The sequence below is a fragment of the Syngnathus leptorhynchus genome, chromosome 4 (assembly GCF_054491065.1).
Source record: "Syngnathus leptorhynchus isolate UIUO chromosome 4, UIUO_Slep, whole genome shotgun sequence".
Classification (NCBI taxonomy): Eukaryota; Metazoa; Chordata; class Actinopteri; order Syngnathiformes; family Syngnathidae; genus Syngnathus; species Syngnathus leptorhynchus.
Window position 1 is genome coordinate 3,611,814 of NC_141198.1, and position 14,384 is coordinate 3,626,197.

Sequence of the window (14,384 nt, forward strand, 5' to 3'; positions counted from 1 at the left end):
TACAAACTTTGTTTTTTTCATTTTGCGAAGACTAACCTCCACTTTTCGCCAGTCCCTTACAAGTTTCTCACTAACTCCAAACTTTATTTCTGCTGCTCAATTACCATTTTCAGCTTCATATTTTACTACTCGCAGTTTGTAATCTGCAGAATATCATTTTCTTTTCGGTGCCATTTTTGTTAAGCCCTTCTCAGTTGATATGTGTTACAGCCAATGGTGAATTTATCAAAGCAGGCCTAGAGCGCACTCATCCAGTTTAGTCTGAAAATAACATGTGAAGTTAATCTACTTCACAATGACGGTCATGACGGTGTGAATGTGTTTGACAATTTTTTTTATAATGTGTTAAAAATTTCACATATAAGTTGTTTGTGAGTATAAGTCGCACTCCCACCCAAACTATGAAAAAAGGTGCGACTTATACTTCGAAAAATATGGTACTTTATTTCTCAAATATATTTGAATGGATATTTTTTTATATCAGTTTTCGTGTGTTATTATTTTAATTATTTCTTGAATGAGCTAATTCTAATCAGAATTGCGTGTGTCCAGTGAAAATGAACTCAGCTTTCCCCAAAATGCAATTTGCGATAGTTAATTCACAATTTTTCATAGGCCGCATGTATTTTATCACACGGGGTTAGGTAGTGCTCAATAATTTTTTCTTTATTAATGAATAAAGTCACCATTTTAAAAATGCCCATCGACTTGCGGAAGCGATGCAATGCAAAGAAACTCCCACCACCATTGACACAGTTAATTTAAATATATCTGTTCACAATTACGCGGCTCGGTGGTGCACTGGGTAGCACGTCTGCCTCACAGTTAGGAGGGTGCGGGTTCGATTCCACCTCCGGCCCTCCCTGTGTGGAGTTTGCATGTTCTCCCCGTGTCCGCGTGGGTTTTCTCTGGGCACTCCGGTTTCCTCCCATATCCCCAAAACATGCTTGGTAGGCCGATTGAGCACTCCAAATTGTCCCTAGGTGTGAGTGCGAGTGCGAATGGTTGTTCGTCTCTGTGTGCCCTGCGATTAGCTGGCAACCAGTTCAGGGTGTCCCCCGCCTACTCCCCGATGACGGCTGGGATAGGCTCCAGCACGCCCGTGACCCCAGTGGGGACAAAGCGGTTCAGAAAATGGATGGATGGATGTTCACGATTACATTACACGTTGATGTGGAAAATGCAATGTATTTCAGATTTAACCTTCATCTCTCTATCGTCTGTGGTTATGTATGTGAATCAATATCACATGTGCAATCGGTTCACCTTGTTTCTCAATACAATAACTTCTGCACATTTTACAGTTAGTGGTCACAGTGGGCTTTTAATGATTTGCCCTGCAGCTGGGACTTCATGGGAATGATCTGAGCACGATATCCAGTATCCAGGCCTGAAGCTTTTTAAGTAGATAAGAAGTGGATCTGTTTTGGATCCACGTGAAACAGATCTTTCCAAAGCTGTGGGTTGATCCTTAAATCTCAAATACTGATAACTGCAGATTGACTGCGGGTGTGACTGAGTTATACAATTCGTGCATCTGTCTCCAGTGTAGTGACCTTTTCTGCTAAGATTTGCACCTATTTTGGCCATTAGTGGTGCATGTTTGTAAGGAAGGGCACAAAGGGAATAAGATTGGTATTTGCGCATCAGCCTGTGCTGAGTGGAGCGCTAACTGGAGCAGGAGAATGGTGCTGTTTGGCGTGGTTCATGGCTGTTATTCCTACAGGGCGTGAGTGTGAAAAGAGCTAATACCATCTGACAGTTCTGGAGCAAGAAGAGGAGGGCTGTACAAAAAAGGAGGAGAGAGAGAAGAGTGAACGGGAGGTAGGCTAAAGAGATAGGTAGGGGTGCGGGTGAGAGAGTATGAAGGGCTATGTTAAATGAGCAAGAAAAGAGGATGAGCTTGATATGGACAAAGAAGGGATGAAGAATATGGGAAAGGAAGGGCTAATGAGGTAATACCGCTGGGACCTTGACTGTCAGCGGTTGTAGAAAATGGCCTATGATAATCGTTGCTTTTTTATTTTATATTGAAAAGGATGTCTTGTGCCGGCCTAAAAAAAAAAAAAAACCCACAAGATCTTGATGTTCAAAAGTTCTCTGTCTAATCTGGTGGAGACATGTAATTTTTTTAACATTGGCTAATTTTGCATATATACTCACACTTGGTTTGAAAAAACAAAACGTTTTTCTATTTGTTGAGCTAACATTTCAAAACAGATTTTGTTTATTATTAAAATTATATATTTATTTACTTTTGTGGTTGGGTACTTTTCAGATTCTGTATTTTAGTGCTTTTGATGGTTGTGCCTTTTCGGCAGCATGCGTGAGACAGCACTGTGCTGATCGTGATGGAGAGAATGTCAACTCTATTTGACTGTTACCACTTGACGACCACGGGCATTCGTGTTGTTTGCGCCTGTAATGGGCAGCATTATTCACGGCCCTGTTTTGTTCAGCGGATATGTCAGCACTGTTGTAAAGTCTGCACTGGTGCGACTGAAGGATGACTGTTTGTCAAGGTGAAGAAGAGCGTGGAAATGTGCCTCCAACTGTGAATTGAAATTGAAGCAGATTTCTATGGGATTAGAACCATTCTCTCTTAGTCTATTTGTAAATGGACGCTAGCGCTAATTGTTTACTTTTCAAATTTAGCTATGGCAGACACCTTTGATCCACTGGTGAAAGCAGTGAAAAAATATCTCCTTTTTCATCTATTACTGCTTCGAACAAGGCAGGTGGAATGTTAGTTGTTTTGTTTGTATTGCCAATGTTTTGTGTGAAATTTTCTGTTGTATTGTTATTTTGTGATATGTTTTTGTAAAGCGCTTTGTTACAGTGAAAGCTGTTGTGAAAGTGTGAAATAAAGATGTTTTGTATTGTATTGTATTTTATTCAAACAAGTCAAATCAGTTCCTGTTTCTGTGTGAGTTTGAAATGTCCAACTGTCGTGGAGTGCAACTAGTGTTTGGTTCAGATTGCCAGTTGTGTCAGTGTTTGCTTCTTATGATCCTATCTGTTTTATAGATGAACCACAAAGGTATAATATTACAGTAGTAGTATATTACAAAATATAGGATAAATATAATACAATAAATCTTTATTTACATTCCACGTTGACAACGGCTTTCGCCGTAACAAAGCGCTTTACAAAATCCTTAAATAATACAACAGAACAAGCATGTGATCTGAAGCATTTAATCTCTGTGATTGGGCCTTTCGTTTTTACACAATACGGTACTTACGTCTGTTTTAAGTTTGTGATCGCTTGACAGTTGGAGATTTAAATGGCTTTCCATATTGTGTTTCACAACAGTTTTAAGCATTATTTATAATTCCTGTGGATGAGATAAGCGGATAAGCGTCCACTCTGTTGCCAACATGCACTGGGTGGCTACATAGCTCACACAAGTCAGAGAATGGAGTCAATCAAGGAAGTTGCCTCAAATCTGCACGCGTCCTTTTTTAAATGACAGATATCAAGACTTGAATATTTATTTATTTATGACATGAGAAGGATTTCACTGGTAGATGCGTGTCACACATGGGCTTCAACCTTTGTGTGACTGCAGAAGTGCCCTGTCGGAGTTGGAAAGCTTTAGCTAATAATTATTGTTTCATTTAAATTTTTCAAAGAATTTGGGAATGTTATGGTAAATCCTCCTGCTATTTTCTTAGCTCTGTCTAACAAAGAAAAAAAATCTGTTGTATTCAAAACAACATAATTCATTTTAATGTTTCCAGGGCACCTCTGTAGATAATGTAATGTAAGATAATGAATACTATAACATACACAACGGTTCAAAGGGGTCACCAAGACAATTTAGTGTTTTCCATGAAAACTAACATCATTCCACAAGGGGTTTCAAAGGTTTTCTAATCATCCATTCGCCTTCTAACACAATTAGCAGACACAAAGAACACTGGAGGGAAGATTTCTTTGAAATGGGCCTTTATACACTTATGTAAACATTGCATTAAAAACAGACATGTGCAGCCAGAATAGTCATTTACCACATTAACAATGTATAGAGTGTATTCCTGATTAGTTCAATGTTATCCTCGTTGAAAAAATAGCTATTTTAGTTTAAAAACAAGGACATTTCTTAATTGACCTCAAATTTTTCTTGGCTTACATTGATAGACAATAAGGTTTGCACTGTTACATCACCAACCAGGCTGGTTTTCTGGGCCCTTCGTGCTTTGGCGAGATCAAAGGAAGTAAAAAAGTTATCAATGGGGATATGTCTCCCCTTCCTAACAAAAAGCTGAAACAATTTCAATGCCATACACTCCCAGGCGCTGTCCGGATATTGTCAAAGCTACACGATAAGTCCAACAGCTAAGATATATCACTCTCTGAACATGCTCCTCCAGAAGATATTTCCTCAGCAAGTCTCAGAAGTAAGGCTAAAATCTCCATAGCTGTCATTTTTGCTGTCACAAAGCATAAAAAACAAACAACGGAGCAGGAGAAAAAATGAAATCGGAGCAAATCAAACGGAAAGGGAAATATGTACACCCCCTGTAAAATGCACACGGTCAATTTTACTGTTATGGTCATTCAAGGTAGAAACACCTAGATCTCCTTTATATTTTAAAATCCTAATTATAGAACAATCTTAGAATAAAATATACACAGATTTAGAAAAAGTCAGGGTCGTTATTGGTTTATAAATTTATTTTTAACCACGTTGTGATGTTGCATAATTTGAAAACAGTCAAAATAACTGCCTTTAATGTATTCAAGTCATAAAATTACTTTGCAGGTTCTTTAAATATCCTACAGTTTATGCACCAAGCCAGATAACAACCTCAAACCTTTTGGTGACTTCCGAGTGTCATGGCTGTAATAATGGGTTTGGTTGGCACCAGGTGTCCATAGGGCCTTTCAAAGAATCTGCTGCTGATGCTCAAGCGGGAATCCAACTTGTCAAATTATAGCGGGCTCCCATTTCACATCGCCCTCCACCCCCCTCCATCTGGGCCTCAGTACCTGCCTTTGCAACCGGCTACTGGACTTCCTTGTCAGAGGCCTCAGGTAGTGCGTGTTGGCGACAATATCTCCGGCAGCATCACGGTGAGCACGGAGGCCCCTCAAGGCTGCATGCTCAGTCCGCTGCTCTTCACCCTGCTGACGCATGACTGCACTGCAAACTACAGCAGCAACCGCGTGCTGAAATATGCCGACGACACGTCTCTGGTGGGTCTCATCACCGGGGGCGACGAGACTCAATACAGGTCGGAGGTCGACCTTCTGGCCACATGGTGCAGGGACAACAACCTCCTGCTGAACGTCAGCAAGACCAAGGAGATTGTTGTTGACTTCCGGAAGGGTCACATCCAACACCTGCCGTTGACCATCGACGGTGCTGTGGTGAAGAGAGTGAGCAGCACCAGATTCCTGGGGGTGCACATCAGTGAGGACCTCTCCTGGACCACCAACACTGCTGGTGAAGAAAGCTCAGCGCCGCCTGTACTTTCTGCGGAAACTCAGGCTAGCGAGTGCTCCTCCTGCCATCATGACCACATTCTACCATGGCACCATTGAGAGCGTCCTCTCCAGTTGTATCGCTGTGTGGGGTGGTAGCTGCACTGACTACAACATGAAGGCCCTGCAGCACATAGTGAACACGGCTAGGAAGATTATTGGTGCTTCACTCCCCTCCCTGAAGGACATTTACACCTCCCATCTCCCCCGCAAGGCGACCGCGATTGTGTGTGATGTGAGTCACCCTGCTCACTCTTTGTTTGATCTTCTGCCCTCTGGGAAGAGGTACAGGAGCCTGCGCTCCCGCACCACCAGACTCACCAACAGCTTCATACTCCAAGCTGTCAGGATCCTGAACTCTCTCTCCCCCTCCACCCTCGGCTGCATAACGTCCTGTACTTTTGCGCCATATTCTGGCTGTCTGCTGTATGCACATTTGCTCCATTTTGCTCCCTTATTTGTCTATTTATTGTTTGTTTATTTAGGTTATTTGCTTATTACTTATTCATCGCTCTTATCTTTTGTTTTCACTCTTTGTGCTACTTTCTTGTATGTGTTTTGTGATGTGTCTAGTCACCGTGGGACGGTGGGAAACGTAATTTTGATCTCTTTGTGTCTTAACGTGAAGAAATTGACAATGAAGCAGACTTTGACTTTGACTTTTGACTTTGAAATACAAACGTGTTCTACACAATAATAAACAGTGTTTTCATATAAATGCCTGAAAATTACTCTTTGTTTAAAATTACATTCAATTGATAGGTTCAGTCGTATCACTGGATTGACAGTTTCAAACAGTTTGTCAAACAATCAATGAACAGCAGTGTGCTCAACTCCACTTTATACTATGTACAATAAATTCCATAATCTGGGGTAATAATCTCTGTTGATGCCATTTTAGAGGGTCCTAATGTTGTTTTCTTTGTACAAACGATAGTATTTTTGTGTCAATGTGGCGGAGGGATATACTCTACGTCAGAAGTGCTCATTACGTCGATCGCGATCTACTGGTCGATCGCAGCGTGACGTTAATTTTTTTTTTTGTCAGCCTATCATCCTATAATCACAAAAAAAATCAATATTTATGATGTGTGTTGTGCAATATTGGCCTATTCAATTATGCAAGGTACATCAACATACATTGTACATACAAAGAATCCTTAATAAATTTGAAAATAGTTTTATGTTTTGCATTTTTGTGGTGTGTAGGTAGATCATTTTGACTTGGTTGTTTTATAAATAGCTCACATGCTGAAAAAGTGTGAGCACCCCTGCTCTACGTATTATGAACAGTACTCTGATTGGTTTACCGCCCAATCCACGTAGAATGTAATGTCCTCTGATTGGTTACACCTACATATTATGTCCTGTGTGGTGGGAGCCACACAACATTTACAGATTTACATTCATATGAGCAGGGAGTGCAGCCATCCAAAATAAAGCTTTATTTAAGATTGTTATTTACATTAATGCTCATACAACAAGTGTGCTGAAGACAACTTTATCCATCATTGAATAACAAAAGTCATCATACTGCACAACAAGACTACCGTAATTTTCGGACTATAAGTCGCTCCGGAGTATAAGTCGCACCAGCCATAAAATGCACAATAAAGTGAAAAAAAAACATATATAAGTCGCACCGGAGTATAAGTCGCACTTTTGGGGCAAATGTATTTGTCAAAATCCAACACCAAAATCAGACATGAACCAGCAACAACAGGCTAAACGATACGGTATGCTAATGTGACATATACACAAACAAGGAACTGAGAACGGGCCTGACGTAACTCTCAGAGTTATTAAAGTAAGTATTACATAAATAACACGTTTATCAAACCATCTGTGTCACTCCAATTCATTAAATCCGTTGAACGTGCTTTATGTAAACAATGCCGCGTATGCGCCGCATATGCTCACGTCGGACCCGTTGTAAGTTGCATTTCTAATTATTCCACAGACCCATATAACGATATATAAAGTATATTTCAAATAACTATCATATTACAACAATATTATCAAACCATCTGTCACTGCAAATCATTAAATCCATCGATCAAATCCCGCCTCCTTTGTCAACAACGCCGCGCGTGGGCCCTGATGTCAGCCTCGTCGTTATTCCACAGATCTAGTATATAACTATATATAACTATATATATTTCAAATAACAAATAAGGTGGAAGAGAGCTCCATATATAGGACCGTAAAAGCCATGTCCGAGCCCCATCCACCGTCCCTGGACAGCCACCCGGCCGAGCTCCGGCCCCCGACTTCCATCCACGGAGGTGAAAGAAAGTTCCGTAGAGTATGATCGGGCGTGCGTAAAAGCCATGTCCAAGCCCCATCCACCGACCCCGGACAGCCACCCGGCCGAGTGACGGCCCCTGACTTCCATCCACAGAGGTGAAAGAGAGCTCCGACGAGTCGGACCGGGCGTGCGTAAAAGCCACAATAGTTTCTCAAACCTTCTGTGTCACTCTAAATCATTAAATCCTTCAAACTCTTCGTCATCCGTGTCACTTACAAACAAAGCCGCGAATGATGCCGGTAGTACGTGGGGCCCTTCGTCATCTTTGTCATCCTGTGATCGAATCCTTTGCGCTTTATGTAAACAACCGCCGCGCGGCACGGGTGACGTCACTTGCAGTTCAAATGACAGTAATCGCGGTTCGTTTATCGCGGTTTTACTACATCGTGGATTTTTGAATTTTGAAAATTTGTGAAAAAAATCAAATTTAAGTTGCTCCTGAGTAAAAGTTGGCCCCCCACCCAAACTATGACAAAAACCGCGATTTATAGTCAGAAAATTACGGTAATTCTTCTTGGCTAATCTGTTGTAATTGTGTCTACCGGATGTGAGTGAACGCTGGCGCGACTTGCTCCCCGGTCGTTTTTTATGCTATTTTATGTAATATGGCCATAGTCAAGTATGGCAACTTTGAGTGCCTTGAAAGGCGCCTTATAAATAAAATGTATTATTATTATTATTGTTCGAATATGCCAAAGTGAAGCGCAGTGATGCTGCAATCATTGTTTTTACATTGTTTTTATTTTTATTCTCGAAACTACCGCTTCACATGTTTTTATTTAGACCATAAAATAAACAGATTTTGCGTGTCCGTGTGTATGTGTGATTGTGTGTTCTATGTGCATTGTCAGAATGTCAGACCAAAGAATGAATTGTAATGTGTTCAATACATTGTCTTCGTATTATTGACAATCAACAATGGAAACAAAATTAAAGAAACACATTTTCTGTATAACGGCCTTAGTGAGGAATAAATATTAATGGTGCTGACACCTTGTTTCCCACCAGAGTTTGGCCAGCAATGGAAAAACACCACTTGGAAGTATGAAAAAGCTATGACTTCTAATTTGGATCTTGGTGCTTTCTGAGCGTTGGTAAAAAAATAAACAAATAAAAAAGAGGATGGACACAGGTTAAAACATGACGGCAAAGAGGAGTCTTTATCAGTCAATCATCTATTACTCAGAAAGGGCTGCTTGACAGTCTCTCAAGTCGCTACCTTCTCCCTTTAGATGAGCTTCTGGAATTTGGGAGCACCCACTTGAGTTCAAACTCCTATCTGATCAATTTGAGAGATTTACTATTTGTTGTAGACTGCCCTCTTGTGGTACAGTTAGTGCTGACATCCACCTAAAACCAGGACCTTCCTGATGATTGTGGCAAAGCTGCAGAATGACGGAGAGAAAAACTGATTTATGGAATACACTGCCAATTATGTATTATTACTTCTTATTTAAAACTGGAGCAGGAATTAGCATTTTGTTTGTGTGTGTGTGTGTGGGGGGGGGGTCATGAGTATGATATACTAAATTTTACAGTTTATAATAAAAATCACTAATTCATTTATTGCAATAATATATCTCAACTCTATCTCCATTTGTGCATGTACATTCTTGTACTTTTTTATTCGTCTATTTTTTATTTGATCCGTATTGATTAATTTTGATGAAGCAATATTTAATGTACGCACGAGCACACACACACACACACACACACACACACACACACACACACACACACACACACACACAGATTGAACAGTTTTTTTGTATTCCAGTTATTGAAAAGCAAACACTGAAATGACGTGTAAAAAAATGTTTTCTAGAAGTGTATTATGTGATAAAATATTTTCATCTTTCTCTCTATAGGCTTCTCTTTTGGATTATACAGAATACAAATACATCTGCAGTAATGGTTTGGTAACAGAATCTAAATAAGCGCCACTATATTTATGTCAAGATTAACTATTAAATGATGATTTAATGATTCAAGATTCAAGAAGAGTTTATTCGCCATGTTTGAGCGTGCCAAACAAGGAATTTGACTTCGTTACATCACAGTCTCTGTTCAACATTTAGGTCACTAACAACACTCAGGACATGTGAAAATGACAAATGACAATATTCTCAGCCATCCCCTGATCTTAAACTCCCATGAGGGCAAGGAAAAACTCAAATCTCCGACTAGGGGAAGTGAGAAACCTTGAGAAGAGACCACAGATGGGAGGGTCCCTCTTCCAGGATGGCCAGGCTGCAATGGATGCAGAGAAGACACATAGTACAAAAAGTGTAGACAATCCAAAAAGGTGTGGAGAGCAGGATGTTATTGCACAGCAATGACTCTGAGACTCTAAGAGTGGTGTGAGTTCATCAGAGCAATAGCCTGGGGGAAGAAGCTGTCTCTGTGTCTGCTGGTTTTGGCGTACAGAGCTCTATAACGCCGTCCGGAGGGGAGTAGTTAAAACGGACTGTAACCTGGGTGAGAAGGGTGTGTAGAGACGTTGCTTGCACGTTTCCTGGTCCTGGATAGGTACAAGTCTTGGATAGATGGGAGGTTGATTCCAATGATCTTTTCTGCAGTCCTGATTGTCCGTTGCAGTCTGTGGTTGTCTTGTTTGGAGACCGATCCAAACCAGACAGTGATGGAGGTGCAGAGGACAGACTGGATGATGGCAGTGTAGAAGGTCTTCAAGATCAAATGAGGAACGCTTGTGGGAAAGGATTGCACAGCACTGTCAAAAGTAACTTTTTAGTAGCTTTGTTTGGCCTAACAACATTTCTGAGGTCTCTTATATTATAAATTGTAATATAAATTTACCAATAACAACTACCACAACAAAAAGACAATTTTATTTCAGTGTTTCACCACAACTTTGTTCATTTATTTTCCGCATAAGATTTATATATGTATTTATTTATACTTGAATTCAATGCATATTGATATTTTAACATAGAAAATGACTATCATATCGGCAAAGCTTTTCATGAAATGATTCTTTGAGCCTTAGTATTTTGCTATTTCTTTTTTTTTTCAGTGTCTTTGTTGGTCTACTGCTCATATGCTCATGTATTACCTTTAAAAAGATCAGTTGGTTTTAATGATACAATGGGGCCGACCTACAGAAGAAGCCTTGATAGAAGACACATTTTACTGTTGATTTTAAAAAACTCCTTTGGGTCATTGACCATGTACTTTATGTACCGTAATTTTTGGACTATAATTCGCGGGTTTTTTTCTTAGTTTGGGTGGGGGGGGCGACTTATACTGAGGAGCGACTTATATGTGAATTTTTTCAAACATTTTCAAAATTTAAAAAAAAAAAAAAAAAAAAAAAAGGGAAACTGCGATAAACGAACCGCGATGGAGCAAGGAATTGCTGTAATTTGAATTTCAAGTAACGTCAGCAGCGCGGCGGTTGTTTACATAAAGGACAAAGATTCAATCACGGGATGACGATGATGACGAAGGACCCCACATACTACCGCCATCATTATCGGCTTAGTTTGTAAGTGACACGGGGGACGAAGAGTTTGAAGGATTTAATAATTTGAAGTGACACACAAGGTTTGAAAAACTATTATGGCTTTTACGCACGCCCGGTCCGACTCGTCGGAGCTCTCTTTTCACCTCCGTGGATAGAAGTCAGGGGCCGGCGCTCGGCCAGGTGGCTGTCCGGGGACGGTGGATGGGGCTCGGACATGGCTTTTATGCACACCTGGTCATACTCTACGGAGCTTTCTTTCACCTCCGTGGATGGAAGTCAGGGGCCGGCGTTCGGCCGGCTGGCTGTCCGGGGACGGTGGATGGGGCTCGGACATGGCTTTTACGCATGCCCGGTCCTATTTGATGGAGCTCTCTTCCACCTCTGTGGCTGGAAGTTCAGTAGTTGTTGCCTCGTTGAACTCTTGTTTTGTTAAATAAAGAGACGTTTACCAAACCCACGTCTTTGCTTGTACTTTGTTAACGCTACAATGTAGTTCTATACTAGATCTGTGGAATAACGACGAGGCTGACGTCAGGGCGCACGCGCGGCTTTGTTGACAAAGGACGAGGAATTTGATCGATGGATTTAATGATTTGGAGTGACACAGATGGTTTCATAATATTGTTGTAATGTGATAGTTATTTGAAATATACTTTATATAATGTTATATGGGTCTGTGGAATAATTAGAAATGCAAATCACGACGAGTCCGACGGCGCGTGTACGTGGCATTGTTTACATAAAGAACAATCAATTGATTTAATGAATTAGAGTGACCCAGATGGTTTGATAAACGTGTTATTTATGTAATAGTTATTAGAATAACTCTGAATGTTACGTCAGGCCCGTTCTCAGCTCTTCGTTTGTGTTTATGTCACGTTAGCATACCTATTGTTTAGCCTGTTGTTGCTGGTTCATGTCTATTCTTAGTGTTGGATTTTGACAAATAAATTCGCCCCAAAAGTGCGACTTATACTCCGGTGCGACTTCTATATGTTTTTTTTCCACTTTGTTGTGCATTTTATGACTGGTGCGACTTATACTCCGGAGCGACTTATAGTCCGAAAATTACGGTATTTACATGTTTTTATTTTATTTTAAAATAGAGGTTGTATTGGGGGCTGGGTATGCAGAAGAGGGAAATAATCCATCTATCCATCCATTTTCCGAACCGCTTTGTCCCCACGGGGGTTGCGTGTGTGCTGGAGCCTATCCCAGCTGTCATCGGGCAGTAGGCAGGGGACACCCTGAACCGGTTGCCAGCCAATCACAGGGCACACGAACAACCATCCGCACTCGCACTCATACCTAGGGAGAATTTTAGACTCTTCAATTGGCCTACCAACATGTTTTGGGGATATGGGAGGAAACCGGAATGCCCGGAGAAAACCCACGCGGACACGGGGAGAACATGCAAACTCCACACAGGGAAGGCCGGAGGTGGAATCAAACCCGCACCCTCCTAACTGTGAGGCGGACGTGCTACCCAGTGCGTCACCGAGCCGCCCAGGGAAATAATCCACTCTTACAAATTCAAACAACTTTTAAATTTTCCACAAGTTACCTGTCAAGATTAAGTTGGTTAGTCTCTGTCTGCACAAAATCCAACATATTGCATTTTTTAACAGTTCCCGGGTGTAATTACTTATCCGTGACGTGTATTTGTCCAAGGACCCCACATGTTACATAATAAAATATCAGTAAAGGCTCAAAATGAACAATTTTTAGTAGCTACGTTTTGGAAACACGGGTTTCACGCTGCAATTTAGTGGTCATGGCTTCGAAGGGGCTCTGGATCCTCACCAAGCCGAGTGCTGTGTCAAAGATGTTTGTGAGCTCACAAAATGCTCTGCTTGTTCCTGTTTACTATGTACTATCTATTCGCGTTAAGGTAAAAATTCCAGTTTTTGAAAAATTCTCAATAACCCGTTTACATGCATTAACGGACTGAGTCATTCACACATTTAAATATTCCAGTGAATTGGCGACGCATGGATGTTGTGCTGCATACCGCGGATAAATCAAGGTATTGGCTCATTGTGACCAGGATGACAAGATTACTTCCGGAACTACAAAAACCAAGATTATTTGCAGATAGAGCAAAAGCATGCATTGAACAAGAACCAATGTCTCGTTCAATCGCAGTTATGTGACACAATATTTGGATTAGAAAAGAGGTAACCTAAGCGTTTTCTTTGGGTTTGATAGAAAAAAAATAAGGGCATATTTGGGATTTTGTGCGTATCTTCATGTTCTTAAAAAAAAAGCATAATACTGTGAATATTCATATTTTAAAGGGTTACTGACTGCATGTAAATGTAGTTACAGTTCAAAACTTTTGCAGAGCCTCATAAAATGCTTTTATGTGGACGGGCTCAAGGGGAAAATAGTTCTATATATAGTGAGTTGCAAGAGATTACAGCTTTAGTTACACTACCGAGGTCATTACCTCTGCATACTTGGACTGCCCAGATCAAGGATAGGTACTAGCTGAATTATGAAACAAAAATCACAATATTCTGTTAGACAAGGTAAACTGAGGAATGACATTTTCCCTCAGTAGATGTAATATTGTGTATTGCATGCACTATATAGTATGTACAGTAATAGAGTAGATTGTATCTTGTAGGGCTGTAGGCAATAGCTTATTGTTGGCAGAAGCTTATTGTAATTTATCTAAAGTTAAATGGTAAATGTCTTTGTAAAGCTTCTGATGCCTTTCTTTACTGTAAATAGAGGTCCTTGACATTTTCATACAATCACAGTACAACTGTTTGTTTGTATGATTGGATGAGAACAGGTGCAGCGTGGCTTGTTTCTGTTTATCTTGAAGCTCTTTGTCTGAGAAGCAGAAAGGTTTGTCTTAGTATGTGCTGGGGGGAAGGGAGCTTTAACAAAAGAAAATACCCTTTGTTACTCTGATGGTTAGGGAAATGCAAGACAAACAATACAAGAATCAACTTGTTTGTGCTTATTTTGTATCACAAGTGGTACATTTAACAGTCGGCATGTCTGTCAGAAGTAGGAAAGTCCAGTCCTAAGATAAACATTTCAATACTTACCAGTGGCATGTTTAAACATACTGAAGATATTAAAGATCA